This window comes from Ovis aries, chromosome 6 (assembly GCF_016772045.2).
Source record: "Ovis aries strain OAR_USU_Benz2616 breed Rambouillet chromosome 6, ARS-UI_Ramb_v3.0, whole genome shotgun sequence".
NCBI classification, from domain to species: domain Eukaryota; kingdom Metazoa; phylum Chordata; class Mammalia; order Artiodactyla; family Bovidae; genus Ovis; species Ovis aries.
In genome coordinates this window covers 1,677,873-1,694,681 of record NC_056059.1, presented here as the reverse complement: position 1 = coordinate 1,694,681, position 16,809 = coordinate 1,677,873, and the positions used below count along the sequence as shown (strand labels likewise).

General features: G+C 39.2%; 1 long non-coding RNA gene and 1 pseudogene across 1 annotated transcript in view; one reads left to right on the top strand and one right to left on the bottom strand.

Annotated features, from left to right (window-relative positions):
• The window catches only part of LOC132659992 (uncharacterized), a 335,818-nt gene that overhangs the window by 155,240 nt on the left and 163,769 nt on the right, over window positions 1–16,809 (bottom strand). The window lies entirely within an intron of this gene.
• Window positions 14,734–16,156, top strand: LOC114115380 (glutamine synthetase-like; annotated as a pseudogene).

The window sequence follows — 16,809 nt, the reverse complement described above, 5'->3', positions numbered from 1 at the left end:
AGTTTCTCAGTTTCTCATCATGGCCTGCTCCGCTTTGTGATTTCTCTGTCCTTTAAACCTCAGTAGGGCTTCTTCATTTAAGGCGTCCCTGACTTTCTATGTAAAGTCTCTCCCAGCTGTGATTCCCTCCAAACACACAGAACATGTCAAAGTCCACTGACACCTCCTACTTTTGGTTCATAAATACAGCATTAAATGGTCAAGTTCAAGTTCACTAGAACCAAGGAGAATAATAAATAGGGCACAATCAAAGCTACTTATAGACAATGGGACTACAAGTGGGAAGGATGAGTTTTTGCTTTAAACTATGATTTTATAATTTTTAAAGTACATTTTATAAGTAATTTTTACTTATAAAGATTTCCTAGAGTGCACTGCATTTCTCTATAGAACTTTGTATTTCCAAATATGTGGTCTTATTCTTTTAAGGAATAATGTCTGTAATGGGCTAAAATTCCTAAAGCGTTTTATTCAAACATAGAGAAAAGATGTCTTCTTAGGGTGAGATGTTCAGGGATATACTTTTCACTGGACTAGATGTGTGCTATTTTAAGTACTTTACACATATCAACCCACCGAATCCTCATGATTGCCCTGTGTGGTTGGGACTGTTATTTCAGCACCCTATTGCACAATCAAGAAACTGAGTCACAGAGAGAATGTTAATAGAACTGAGCTTGGACAGTTGGTCCCAGAGACTGGGCTCCTTGTGACCGAGCACAGGACTCTCTTTCAAGACAATGAGACAATAACATTCTAAAACAGCTCCAGATGACAGCCAGAACCCAGATCTGTGTCTTTCTTAGCTCCGTTCCTACTGTGTATGACATTTTTACCAAAATAGTTGACAGGTTCACCTCTAAAATAGCTCCAAATTTGTAAAATCTGTACCATGAGGCTAAGAAGATTGTTACACTGCATAGTTAAACCAAGTTGATCTATACCCATTATCCCCAAATGAACAGGTTTAGACATATGAAAACCACATAATCAGATCACGTAAAAGTCAGTCTGCTTTGTTACTAATTTTATATGAATAACTGAATGTGGTATAGTAACAGATTATGGTCTGTTCACTTAACAGGTCCTGTATTTGATACCTAAGAATGTATGCATTATCTCAGTGTGAAAAAAGACACACCTTTATTTGTATTTCTCACAGTTTTCAGTGTAATTCTTACTATATCAGAGATTGAGAAATATTAGACATGATAACACAAAAATTACAAAATGTAAGTATATATGGCACTTGAGGTTGTGTGGTAATACTAACAACTAATGTTATATATGTAGCTCTTGCAAAGTTATATTGATTTTGGTTTAAAGAGTTGAGAGTATTAATATTTCAAAGCTTACAGTTTATATCTAATCATAATAAAATTTGCTATATTTTATTAAGATGAGAACACACAATCATACCATTTATAAATTGTTGTCACCAGTATAAATTTATAAGGTAAAAACAGAATTATTTTGCATACAAAGAAAATATTATTTTATCTTAATTAGGTTAATTATATTCTGAATTATTAAAGAGAACAATATTCTCCTTAAATAAAGCATGCTTAGCATAGCTATAGGTGGCATATTTTTACCTAATAAATAGAATGGAAGCTGAGTATCTATAATCTGTAAGCCTGAAAAATGACTGAAGTAATTTTTATACTAATAAACATATAATGAATATCTATGTGACATTTATTGGACTAGATGTTCAGCATTTAAAAATGAATGTGAATCCAGTAATTATAAGGGTGATGATGATAAACAATGCCTGGCACATAACAAGGATTCAATAAATAGTTTTTGAAGGATCAATAGATCAATTAAAGCTAATATTTTATAGCTTTTTAAAAATACCAGACAGGCACTGTTTTAAATACTTTCATGTATTAAAACATTTAATTTTCCTAACAGTCCTGCTAGTTTCACAGTTTTCCAGATGAGGAAATGGACCTTAAGGAGTAAATACGTTCCACCTCATCCAGTTACCACATAGTACAGCTGATTTTCCAAGCCAGGTTTGTCAGCTCCAGCAGAAAAGTTAGCCTTGCATGCTGCAAAGTCTGCTAAAAACTGGCATGATGGTGTGATCACAGACATGCAAAAACATGCTCTGAAAGCAAAAAGGAGGTGACTTTTCTGACTCTCTGAAATGGAAAGTATTTTATAGCTGAGTTTCCTTTTTAGTTGGTGAAAAATGCAATCACTAAAGAGCAGGAAAAGAACATCCAGGGTAGGGACGGAATGCCAGCATGATTGTCTATTCAGACAGTGATCAGTAGATCAATAAGTTCACAGCAATCAGAGTGAAATGACTCTAGTGAGACTTGGAAGGAGAAGTGTATTTGGCATCCAGTCATTAAGGGACCTTGTGTACCATGACAAGGAAATTCGATTTACTGGGAAGGCAGTAGGAAATAATCAGTCAATTAAGGCATGATACTGTCAAATTATCTTCTACAGAGTTAACCTGTTGACAGTCAAGCCTGGTCCTTGACAGAGATGAGTCCAGAGCAGTGAATAGTGAGGAAGAAAGGGAAAATAAGTGGTCATGATCAGGGATTCATACTTAATCTCACTGTGTGACTGGTGTCCTGGCCCATTTTTTTTAACTTTCAAGAAATGCAAATCATTTTGGCAGTTTACATAAGTAGCACAATCAAAATATTACCAGAGCAAAGAATACTTTATTCAAAGCTGCTAATGTTTTTCCTACTCTCTCACTTTCTGCCCCACCACCCAGTTAGTTTCCCCAGGCCCACTCCTTCCTTCAGCAAGTGCATTAAAGAGGAACATTCAAAGACTGATGGTGGTCAAAAGGTGAGCATTCCCCAGAGAAACAGAACCAACAAGAGATGTATATGTATGTATGTATATGAATGGGGCTTGCCTGGTAATTCAGTGGTAAAGAATCTGCCTGCCAATGCAGGAGATATTGCTCATTCCCTAGGTTGGGAATATTCCCTGGAAAAGGAAATGGCAGTCCACTCCATTATTCTTGCCTGGGAAATCCCATGGACAGAGGAGGCTGGTGAGCTAAAGTCCATGGGGTGTCAAAAGAGTAGGACATGACATAGCAACTAAATAACAAATAAACAACAATGTATATGAATACACACACACATATTTATATATACACCTATATGTATATGCATTAATATAAATAAGGAGATATTTTATAATGACTTGGCACATGCAATTATGGAGACTGGAAAGTCCAAAATCTGCAGTGTCAACCAGTAGGCAGAGACTCAGGAGAGCAGATATTGCAGATAAGGTTAAAGACAATCTACCAGAAAATTTCCTCTTGCTTGAGGAGACTACTATTTTTGTTATATTCAGGTCTACACATGATTGTATGAGGCCCATTCATAATATGAAGAGCAATCTGCTTACCAATTTAAATGTTAATCTCATTGAAAAAACATACTCCAATTTGACACATCAAAGTACTCATTCCTATTTCTATTTGATTCAGTACTATCCATTAAGTATCCATCAGAGTACCCCAGCATGATTGAAAATATTTTTCATCCTACTGGTATTTGCTACTGTTAAGTTCACTTTTGCTGCAAGTATTCACCTTGGTTGGGCTTCCTTGATGGCTCAGTGGTAGAGAATCCACTTGCCAATGCCATAGATGCAGGTTTGCTCCCTAGGTTTGGAAGATCTCCTGGAAAAGGAAATGACAACCCACTCTAGTATACTTGCCTGGGAAATCCCATAGACAGAGAAGCCTGGTGGGCTATAGTCCATGGGGTCACAGAAGAGTTGGAGAGGGACTTGATGACTAAACATCATTCTGCTTGTCAGAGCATCAGATTCAGGGCTGTCTGTATTCATCTCCACTAGAATCCTTTATTTGCAAATAGCCTCTTGTATGATCCTTGGACTCTGTGTGTGTGTGTGTGTGTGTGTGTGTGTGTGTGTGTGTGTGTGTATGTATCCATGAAAAATAAAGGTCTTGTTTTGGTTTTTGGAAGGCATTTTAAAGCTTCCTTAAGGACACTCCTATTCTGGAAAAAAAAATTAATAAAGTGAAAGGGAAACATAGACTTAAATTTCTATCAGGGAAATTTCCAGATTTAGCATTCAGAAACATTTTACTATTTGTTTCAAAGACAGTGATTACTATCATGTATTGTGTTTTTTTCTAAAATACAGAAAAATGTCAATTACTGTCTTTGTATTATTATTATTAATAATACATTCATAGTATTTAATGCATACAAAGAGCACTAATCAAAAACACTATTACACTGGCCAGCATTTTCTGAACTCTTACTCTCTGTCTAGCACTAAATAAAGGCTTTCTGCTTTCTGACTGTGCCAGGGCATCCTTGCCAATTGGGCACTCTATATTATTTGCACTTAAGAGAAGCCTGGGATTGTAGACCCAAACATCAAAATCCTTATATTAGGCAATCATTTCCTTTCTCACTCAACACTACTTCTCTTCCATCTACCTCTCAGCCAAGGAACAACACTGAAGTGAAATCAACCCTGAAAAATGCAATGAAATAAAAAGTGGACTTCCTGGCTCGGGAGTTGTTTATCCAAACCACCATTTTTAGCCACAGTGCGTTAATTAGAATGACTAAGCTTAATTCCTCCCCCTGGCCAATGCAAAGTAGGGAGGAAGACAGCTCTGTAGTAGGGCTTGATCTGTGGGATTCAGAGGCCCTAGAAACAGCTAGGCTCTCCAGTTCACAAGGGAGAAGCAGATAGGCATTGCAGCTAGTCATAGGCACAAGGTTGGAATTGTTCCAGGGCAGGTTGTACAGGTGGTCTCCAGAGTAATCACCAGTTTCTACAAGGGTTTTGACAAGAAACAACTAGGAGTGGCGCTCATGAGAGAGGATTAGAACTTTTGCACTGCCAGGAAAATGGGAGCACACACCCCATCATGACTGTACACATAGCTGGTAAGTAGTATTTGTGTGTTCATATCCTATGCTAATGGGCTTCAGTTCAACATGTAATGGTGCTATTTCAAGTAAGAAAATGTAAGAGCAGCACTGCAAAATTCAGCATGTTTTCTATGACATTTTCTACAAGTTGAAGCAAATTTGGTGCTGCAATAAAAATGTTTTAAAATATGTTCAAAAAGACATCAGTAAGGTTGGTGATAGGTTTCAGGGAAGAAATAATGCTTTTCGGGAAATTGATTCCTGACAATAAAGCTGATATGTAACAGGATAACAGAAATATGTATTTTAATATTCTCCTTTTACAGAGTGTAAATTGTATTTAATGTAAAAGTGAAAATGATTTTCCTCGGGCTGGAAGTTCATCTTTCTATTATTTATCTTTTGTGATAAAAGTGGCATATGCTAGAGTCCATCTGGATGGGCAACAGACCAAAACATGAAACAGAAATGACATGAAACAGAAATATATGCTGCATGCAAGGTGTTTTTATGACTCAGTTTTCTTAAATTTGATGCTATGTAGATTATTAATCAATGAATTTATCATTCAGTAAGTAAATGTACATTCAAGGGTAAAATGAAGTGGGAGAGGAAATGAGGCCATTACATGGAACAGAAATCATTCAGCCCATAATATTTGTTAAGGATAATGGCAACAAAAATTAAGGATAATGGCAACAAACAGTCTCAATTATCTAAAATGTACAAGTACTATGTAAATAAACCACTACACAATAAACAGGACTTACAGTAAAAAAAAAAAAAAACAGATTTAGAAGGACCAGGAGACTAACCTGCTACTCTGAGCCCTAGGGATACCTCCCATCCAGCTCTCCCTTCAGTCAGTCCTTATGTCCTTTATGTGACTTCCTCCAGCTGGATTTTAGGAAGTTTTTAAGAGACCACTGAATGATAAAAGACATATTTTCAAACTTGAAAATTGTACCTTGCTTGAAAAAACATAGATCAAGCCCTGAGCCTTTGGAATGGGAGAACTGAGTCCAAGACCCTAGACTACTAGAGGAATAACGCTGGGGAGTATCAAATAGTGAGAACTCCCACAAAGGAAACCACTTGAATATAAGACCCAACATCACCCAACCATCAGTAGAACCTTGTGCACAATGCCTCATCTAAACAACAAACAAAATAAAAATACAAAGCCAATCATCAGCATACAGGATTACTACCTCACTCAAGTTTGCCCATCAGAGGAAAAACAAACAAAACTCAGCACAAATCTCATCTTATAGGAAGCTTACACAAACCACTGAAACAAACTTAGGAGGGTAGAAACCAAAACGAACAAAGAATTCAAACTTGAAGCCTAGGAAAATGAGACCTCAAACACAATAAGTTAAAATAATAATAATAATGAAAAGGCAGAGAAATACTACACAAATGAAGGAACAAATTAGAGGCACAGGAATCCAAATAAATGAAGAGGAAATAGGCAAACTAAGTGAAAAATAATTCAGAATAATGATAGTAAAGATGATCAAAAACCTTGAAAAAAAAGGAGAAAATGCAAGAATCAATTAACAAAGACCTAGAAAAATTAAAGAATAAATTTACAGAGACAAACAGTACAATTACTGAAATTAAAAATATTCTAGAGGGAACCAATAGCAGAATATCTGAAGCAGAAGAATGGATCAGTGAGCTGGAAGATAAAATGGTGGAAATAAATTCTGAAGAGCAGAATAAAAGTAGAAAGAATGAGAAGAATTGAGGATAGTCACAAAGACCTCTGGGACAATCAAACCCACCAACATTCCAGTTATAGGGGTCACAGAAGAAGAGAAAAAGAAAGGGTATAGAAAATTTTGTAAAGAATAGTGTTAATTTGATTTAGAAAAATGAAAAGAAAAAAAAAACACAATTGCCATTCTCTAAGTGCTTTATTGACTACGCCAAAGCTTTTGACTTTGTGGATCATAACAAACTGTGTAAAATTCCTAAAGATTGGGAATATTAGACTACCTTAGCTACCACCTGAGAAATCTGTGTGCAGGTCAAGAAGAAAAAATTAGAACCAGACATGGAACAATGGACTGGTTTCGAATTGGGAAAGAAGGACATCAAGACCATATATTGTCACCCTGCTTATTTAACTTATATGCAGAGCACATCATGCAAAATGCCAGACTGGATGAAGCAAAAGCTGGAATCAAGATTGCCAGGAGAAATATCAATAATGTCAGATACATAGATGACACCACCTTTATGGCAGAAAGTGAAGACCTAAAGAACTTCTTGATGAAAGTGAAAGAGGAGAGGGAAAAAGCTGGCTTAAAACTCAACAATCAAAACATTAAGATCATGGTACTTGGTCTCATTACTTCATGGCAAATAGATGGGGAAATGATGGAAACAGTAACATACTTTATTTTCTTGGGCTTCAAAATCACTCAGATGGTGACTGCAGCCATGAAATTAAAAGATGCTTGCTCCTTGGAGGAAAAGCTATAGCCAACCTTGACAGCATTTTAAAAAGCAGAGACATTACCTTGCCGACAAAGGTCCATCTAGCCAAACCTATGTTTTTTTCAGGAGCCATGTATGGATGTGAGAACTGACCTAAAGAAGGCTGAGTGTAGAAGAACTGATGTTTTAGAACTGTGATGTTGGAGAAGACTCTTGAGAGTTTCTTGGAATGCAAGGAGATCAAACCAGTCAATGCTAAAGGAAATCAGTCCTGCATATTCATTGGGAGGACTGATGCTGAAGCTAAAAGCTCCAATACTTTGACCACCTGATATGAAGAAATGATTCACTGGAAAAGGACCCAGATGCTGGTATACAAGCAGGAGGAGAAGGGGACGACAGAGGATGAGATGATTGAATGGCATCACTTACTAAATGGACATGAGTTTGAGCATACTCTGGGAGTTCGTGATGGATAGGGAAGCCTGGCATGCTGCAGTCCATGGGGTCGCAAAGAGTCAGACATGACTGAGTGACTGAACTGAACTGAACTGAACTAAGTGCTCAGATATTCACAGGATAATACTACGTATGTAAACTTTCAATAAGGTCACCCATTAATTATCACTGGTTATTTTATTTTTTCATAGCATGGCTTATTCTATATAATAAATAGTTTATTTTATCAACAAATGGAAATTGAGAGCATAACCACAATAAAGATGAAGAAAAGTAAAAAGAATTATCATAATAACAAATATTCATAATATTCAATTTTAAAGGCTCATGAAATGTTGAGAAATAGTAACATAAGTAAAGAACACTTGACAATATAAATATGGAACAGACATGAAGGATAGTATGTATTTTTCTACAAATTCTTGAGTCTCCAAAATTCTTGATTCAGTAGCTATGAGACTGTTGGTCAGACGTTAAAGTCATAGGTTAGGTTTCATTTATCTAAGGCAAACAAAGGGTCTATTCATATAAGGGTCAGAGACTGGGCAAACTTCAAATAGCATGACTTAGTTTTTTTTATTTTCATTATTTTAAATTATCATCATTATCATAAAATGCTTGCTCTATGACCTTATGCAACTGTAAATAGGTCTTCATCATTTCACTAGTGGAAAGTGCTAGTGAGTCTTATTCACAACAGATAATAACATAGCTTGATGTAAAACATAAGGGTTTGATTTATACTTTCATTTATCAAGCACTTCATACTGTTTATTTTGTCCCTGGTATTCCTAGTATTTAGAAATATGAACTCACTTTAATTCTCATAACTTTATGAGACACATGTGTCCCATGTGTCATTTTACACATGAGGAAACTGAGTCACAGTTTCCTGTGTATTTCTGTAGTAAACGATGTATTAAGTTATCTTATGGAGGTTCTACAACTAAGAGGCAAAGTTCAGATTTAAATTCAGTTCGTTTCCTCCAGACATGTTTTTAACTCTGTGATCTGTCCACATAGCATCACGTAACACACGAGAGATTCCCTCTAATTCTAAAGCATGAAGTCCCTATTATGCTCTCCCTGGACGCCAAACAGAATGCCTGAGTAAGATGGTAACACGGAAGTCATAGGCAAATCCTTTACTATGCTAGGGGAACATCACTTCTTCCAACACTTGAATGTACTATAGTAGCAGTTTCATCGTAAATGGTCATAGAGTAGTTTTATATTAAAACAAAACGTCTTGCCAGAATTTAAATTTTTGAAGCTTTGTAAACACAAGCTGGAATCAAGATCGCCGGGATAAATATCAATAACCTCAGATATGCAGATGACAACACTCTTATGGCAGAAAGTGAAGAGGAACTAAAAAGCCTCTTGATGAAAGTGAAAGAGGAGGACGAAAAAGTTGGCTTAAAGCTCAACATTCAGAAAACGAAGATCACGGCATCCGGTCCCATCACTTCATGGGAAATAGATGGGGAAACAGTGGAAACAGTGTCAGACTTTATTTTTTTGAGCTCCAAAATCACTGCAGATGGTGATTGCAGCCATGAAATTAAAAAACGCTTACTCTTTGGAAGAAAAGTTATGACCAAGCTAGGTAGTATATTCAAAAGCAGAGACATTACTTTGCTGACTAAGGTCTGTCTAGTCAAGGCTATGGTTTTTCCTGTGGTCATGTATGGATGTGAGAGTTGGACTGTGAAGAAGGCTGAGCACCGAAGAATTGATGCTTTTGAATTGTGGTGTTGGAGAAGACTCTTGCGAGTCCCTTGGACTGCAAGGAGATCCAACCAGTTCATTCTGAAGGAGATCAACCCTGGAATTTCTTTGGAAGGAATGATGCTAAAGCTGAAACTCCAGTATTTTGGCCACCTCATGAGAAGAGTTGACTCACTGGCAAAGAGTCTGATGCTGTTAGGGATTGGGGGCAGGAGGAAAAGGGGACGACAGAGAATGAGATGGCTGGATGGCATCACTGAGTCGATGGACGTGAGTCTGAGTGAACTGCGGGAGATGGTGATGGACAGGGAGGCCTGGCGTGCTACGATTCATGGGGTCGCAAAGAGTCGGACATGACTGAGTGACTGAAATGAACTGAACTGAACTGAACTGAAAAGTTATAGTAACAAATCTCTTTCATGTTTTGTAACTTTGTAAAAAAAAAATAGTTGTGAATAAAACTGGGAAGTAAAACTGTGCTATGAGTTCTAACTGTACACCTTAAACACACAAGTTTTAGCCAGGAAACATACATAGCATTATACCACTTTGTGGAACTTATTTAGGAGTAAATGTTCTTAGATTTACAGGTGGGAATAATTCCCCTCTTTTAAAAATGTGACTATTTGTGCAAACATAGTCATAAATCTTTGACTCACTTCACAAATGTTTATTCACTCTATCTCACACCTGAGCCTCCCTGTGCCCTGAAGCACTGTGTGTCCAGCAACTTCCTGATGCCAGAATCCTCTCCTAAGAAATTCTTTTTGTTGTTGACATCAAAAGCACAAATCCTAAAGAATTCAAAGAGCTCCTTTGTATCAGAGAATGTGTGTTCTTTGTCAGCTGTTAGGGTAAGAGAGCTCACTGCAATTGTCTTCTTTGCCTGCTGCATACAGATGGTAAACAGAGTCATCAGGAACCCCACACCCGGGAGCACTCCAGCCTCTGCTTCAGTCTCCTTGCCCTCTTTTAAGAGCCAAGTATCATCATCAGTTCTACCCTCATGTCATGCCTATTTCAATTATTTAACAGGGCTGCAGAGACAGCGGAGAGAATGAGCATTGAATAGATGTCATTTTTCATCCCCACCTGGAGGCTGTGAAGGCGCTGCAAGTGGCTCAGGGTGATTTTGTAGGAATGAGCTGGGGAAAAGCAATGCTTATGCTGCCGCTCCCCCTTCAGCAGTACCTCACACTGAGGGATTCTAAATCCATGTTGGCATCCTCAGTGCTTCTTTTGTGCTACAAAGAATCAAGTTAAATATTGGCTAATCCACAGGTTTTAAATATCCTAATTAATAAAACATGGGTAGGTACATCTGCTCCTCCTCCCATGTTCCTACACAGTCACATCAATAATTTTGCTCAACAACATTTCTAACACAATGATTACAGAGCCACTAAATCAGCTGCACATTCATAACAATTTATAAAATCTATGCCAGGCAGGAATTTTAATCATCTATCTGCCTAACTGAGCCCACAATTTAATGACCAGAGTGTGCCAACAATTACTATTTTCATTTAATAGTCAATAAAATGTGTTATTCAGTCTTATTTATTAAAGCAATTATCCATAACATCTGTTTTAAACAAGAAAAATTAATGTGAATTATGATAATTTTAATTGAAAGCAAATAATAATCTAGAAATTTCCTGGTTTTCATTATAGAAAATTATTTCAATGCTATTAGTATACTCAGAGGAATTAACTCTAAGCACATGGGACTCTAGTATTCAATTTAGACTCAAGAGAGCCTTGGAAAGTGGAAAAATAGAAAGAGAATTAGCCTTTCCACCCCTTCGCATTGTCCCTGTAGTGTCAAGCTCACACCTGCTCAAAATGCACTCCCCTTGGCTAATACAGATCATTCTGGGTAAATGTGTTCATGTGTTTAGTTGCTCAGTCATATCTGACTCTTTGCCACCCCACAGACTGTAGCCCGCCAGGCTCCTCTGTCCATGGGATTTTCCAGGCAAGATTATTGGAGTGGGTTGCCATTTCCTTCTCTAGGGGATCTTCCAGACCCAGGGATAGAACCAGCACCCCCTGTGTCTCCTTGGCAAGGGGATTCTTTACCACTGCACCACTTGGGACAACTTCTGTGGACAGGTTATTCATAAATTAATGTTTGTGACAGCTTTACCTGGAGCGCAGTTCTTTCCGCACTCAGGAATTAGCTGCTGCACAGGTAACAACACAGGAAACAACTGAAATTACACTTTGCAAAAGAATCAGTTAGGACCCTGTCATGTTGTAATTGACATAACAACTAAACGAGAAAATGGCTTAAATAATTAAGAACATATATTGAATCACTTCGTTGGAAAGTCATTTTGTTTTGAATAAGTGTTGGCTTCAAGGAAGGATTGACCCAGCGGCTCAACAAACATCATGCAGAATCTGTGTTTTCTTTCTTTCCTTCTGTCCTTCCTATTTATAATCAGCTCCAGCACCCATAGGACTTCCTGGTCTCCTACAAGCACCAACCTTTTCCCTTACAATATCCAGTTGCAGACCTCATGTCCTCATATAAACCATCCAGAAGAAGAGAGCTAGTCTGTTCCAGAGGTTTTCAGGAACAGAAAGGCTTCTCTTCAGTTCAGTTCAGTTCAGTCGCTCAGTCATGTCTGACTCTTTGCAACCCCATGAACCACAGCATGCCAGGCCTCCCTATCTATCATCAACTCCCAGAGTTCATTCAAACTCATGTCCATTGAGTTGGTGATGCCTTCCAGCCATCTCATCCTCTGTCATCCCCTTCTCCTGCCCCCAATCCCTCCCAGCATCAGAGTCTTTTACAATGAGTCAACTCTTCGCATGAGGTGGCCAAAGTATTGGAGTTTCAGCTTCAGTATCAGTCCTTCCAATGAACACCCAGGACTGATCTCCTTTAGAATAGACTGGTTAGATCTCCTTGCAGTCCAAGGGACTCTCAAGAGTCTTCTCCAACACCACAGTTCAAAAGCATCAATTCTGCGCTCAACTTTCTTTATAGTCCAACTTTCACATCAATACATGACCACTGGAAAAACCATAGCCTTGACTATATGGACCTTTGTTGGCAAAGTAATGTCTCCGCTTTTTAATATGCTATCTAGGTTGGTCATAACTTCCAGCAGTTTACTAAAGGCTTTATACGTGCTTTGGTTCTGATGGAGTTAAGTTTCCAGTCCTGAGCCATTTTCTGTGCTCAGGGGCTATGAAAGGGTATTACAATGTATCAGTTTTTTTAAACCCATCAAGGCTGTCATGATATGGGCAAGACTGGCTCTCTGAGCACTGTCTCCAGAAGGCAGAATGGATGGTATACAATGGAAACAAGAGATGTCCACTGAAAGTGAGCCCCATTCTGCCTGAGCCAAACTGGAAGCCTGACCTCATGATTATGTTAAAGGTGTGCTCAGTTACTCAGTTGTGTTCCACTCTTTGCTACCCTATGAACTGTAGCCCACCAGGCTCCTCTGTCCATTCTTTCCAGTCAACAGTGCTAGAGTGGGTTGCTATTTCCTTCTCTAGCATGTGTGTTAAAGGAGTATCAGAAAAAATAAATAAATAAATAAAAGACTCTTATTTTTAAAATGAGATCTAGCAAAGTTACTTTCTGTATATTTACCAGTAAAAATGACATTTTTCTCTAGGGGACAAACTTGAGATGTTAAGTGAGCTTCTTAAGTTGAAAGGTTTTAGCGAAGCTAGGACTACATTTCAGATAAATTGAATCTCAGTTTAGTATCCTCTCTACCAAACAATTTTCAGAATTATTATTCATTTTTACCTTATTTTTTTAATTTTAATTAAATTAATTCTGGTTATCTTCTACAAACTAGATGCATTTAATATTCTATCTAACCTATGAGTCATGGACAGCTAACTCTGTCTTACAATAAGAAATGTAAACTCTGTCATTCAGAGGTTAGCAATTTTGAAGATTATATGAACTATTTTAATTCTAGGGATTGTAATGTTGTGCCTTGAAAGAAAAAAAAATATATATATATATATCATTAAATTCAGCAATATTAGAAAGAACAAAGAGCCTGGCAGTCAGAAGGCCCATAATTTTTTCCCAACTTTACCACTCCCTGGTTGCTCAGGGAGGAAACAATCTGCCTGCAATGCAGGAGACATGGGTTCAATCCACAGGTCAGGAAGATCCCTTGGAGGAGGAAATGGCTACCCATTCCAATAACTTGCCTGGAGAATTTCATGGACAAAGGAATCTGGCAGGCTATAGTCCATGGGATTACAAAGAGTCAGACACGACTGAGTAACTAACACTCACTTTCACTTACCACTAACTACTCCTATGACATAATCAAGCTATTCATTCTCTGTGGGATTCAGCTGTGGAATTAACAAGAATAAATTTTAAGGGGATTTCTAATTCTGAAACTCCTTGATCCACAAAGTTTGGTTAAGCAATGTGAAAAGTTTGTGGTATGGTGCCTTAATTGGAAAGAAACACACAGAACTTTGAAATTAGATTGGCTAATATCAAATTCGGAGAAGGCAATGGCAACCCACTCCAGTACTCTTGCCTGGAAAATCCCATGGATGGAGGAGCCTGGAAGGCTGCAGTCCATGGGATCACGAAGAGTCGGACATGACTGAGCGACTTCGCTTTCACTTTTCACTTTCATGCGTTGGAGAAGGAGATGGCAACCTATTCCAGTGTTCTTGCCTGGAGAGTCCCAGGGATGGGGGAGCCTGGTGGGCTGCCATCTATGGGGTCACACAGAGTTGGACATGACTGAAGCAACTTAGCAGCAGCAGCAGCAGCAGCAATATCAAATTAGGCTCTGTCCCTGAGACTGAATGGGCTATTTAAATTTTACAATTTTCTACTAAAGATAGAAATAATAAATCTATAATATAGCTACTATTTCAAAATGAAGAATATTCCAAAATCCATACTTTTTTATTTCTTAATTTGCTGAAGTTCATGAATGTATTGCCACATAAGAGATCAGCAGTTACCTGGGCTATTGTTGGAAAGACAAATAGAATATCCTAAAAGGGATATCACAGGAAGAAGGAAGGAAAAATCAAAATATAGAAATATCATAATATTGTGAAAGAAGTGAAGGAAAATGCACATGTAAGCAAAAGTGTATTTGTTTTTCTTGGGGGTTGGGGGCGGATTTTTATTTTCTCTCCCTGAAACCCTTTCTCAAGCATGGTTGTCACACGTGGTCAGTTTGAGAGTGAGGAAAGGTTAGACTCCAGGAGTTCCAGCCTCTTCTCTGACACAGCTCTATCAGAGGGGTAAGGGAGTGTGCTAATGAGGGCTGGGCCGCATGCAATGCAGCTGGCAGTGACATTGGACTTGGTTTCTGATTCATCTCTACATTGGAAATACAACGGATCTTAGGGACATTTGATTATAAATGAGTGTTCTAAGGTGTATGTGTGACAGATTAACTAAACACTGGAATTTGCACTATCCTTAGATTTTCCTGTCATAGAGTATGAAATTCAATTACCCTTGAGGTCTCAGAATTTGATTCCGCTTGTAAGACAGATGTCTTATAGGCCGAGATCCCTAATGTGAGTTAATTGCAGCATAATAAGTGATGTTGCTGCTGCTGCTGCTGCTAAGTCACTTCAGTTGTGTCTGACTGTGCGACCCCATAGACCACCGTAGACCCCATAGACCCCATAGACCACCAGGCTTCTCTGTCTCTGGGATTCTCCAGGCAAGAACACTGGAGTGGGTTGCCATCTTCTTCTCCAAATAAGGGATACTAACATATGTTAAAAAGGAGGAAAAGAGTGGAGAGCCGAGAATGGGAGAAGAGCAGGCTCTCTCAGCAGCACCCCAGCCTGCCCATCTCTTCTCCTCACTGTGCTCTCGTGGCCTGCCCAGCACACTGCTTGCACGGCACCCAGAACACCTTCCACCACGGCCACCTCGGCTAGCTCCCGCTTGGACAAAGCCATCAGGCAGGTGCACATGGCCCTACCTCAGGGTAAGGAAGTCCGAGCTCTGTACATCTGGATCGACGGTACTGCAGAAGGGCTGTGCTGTAAGACCTGAACCTTGGATTCTGAGCCCAAGTGCACAGAAGAGTTGCCCGAGTGAAATTTGGATGGTCTAGGACTTTTCGGTCTGGAGGCTCCAACAGTGACATGTATCTTGTCCCTGCTGCCATGTTTTGGGACCCTTTCTTCAAGGCCCCCAACAAGCTAGTGTTCTGTGAAGTCTTCAAGTACAACCCAAAGCCTGCAGAGACCAATTTATGGCACCCCTGTAAATGGATAATGGACATGGTGAGCAACCAGCACCCCTGGTTTGGAATGAAGCAGGAATATACCCTCAGGGGCACAGAAGGCACCTCTTTGGTTGGCCTTCCAATGGCTTTCCTGGGCCCCAAGGTCCATACTACTGCAGTGTGGGAGAGGGCAAGGCCTTTGGCAGGGACATTGTGGAGGCCCACTGCCAGTCCTGCTTGTACGCTGGCATCAAGATCAGGGGCATGGTTGCCAAGGCCATGCCTGTGCAGTGGGGATTCCAGATAGGGCCCTGTGCAGGAGTCGATGTGGGAGATCGTCTCTGGGCAGCCTGCTTCATCTTGCACCGTGTGTGGTCTTCTGAATGAACTGGCCATGAGCCCTTCCAGTACTAGTACCACGTGGACTAGACTTGCAGCCTCAAAACTCCTCCTAATGCTACATCTTGCTCCCATTCTTGCCCCTCTCAGTGTCTTCATAGTTTTAACTCAAAAGTAGTTAATATCTGCTTACACCCAGTTAATATCTCTTGTTTCCTATGGTCAGGATTGAGGGGGTCAAGTTCTTAATCACTTCACAACCACCTACCTACCACCACCCTTTTCTTTTTCCTATCATTGAAGCTTTCTAGTACATTAGTTGGGGGTGGGGGGACATAACCACTGCTTCCATTTAATCAGGTGTGTTTGTCCAATAGGCATAGCTCTCCGGACAGAGAGCCCAGTCACTGTGAAGGGATGCAGAGGACTTTTCTGAGTGGTTGTTGAATGGGGAGTGGGGGGAAGGGTACTGGATTCTGTGGTTAGGTTAGGATTTCCCTTCTTGGTGGGAAGTTCCATTATTTATGAGTTTGTAACCAATTTTATATTAAAAGTGAGAATTAGGAGGGAAGAAAGGGTGAGAACTCAGGTAAGAAAACACCCTAGATCTGCTGGTGTGAGCTTCCCTTCCCTGGGACTCAATGCCCTCACAGAATCAGCATAAATGGATGGATAGCCCTACTTTAAAAGAAAAGATGCTC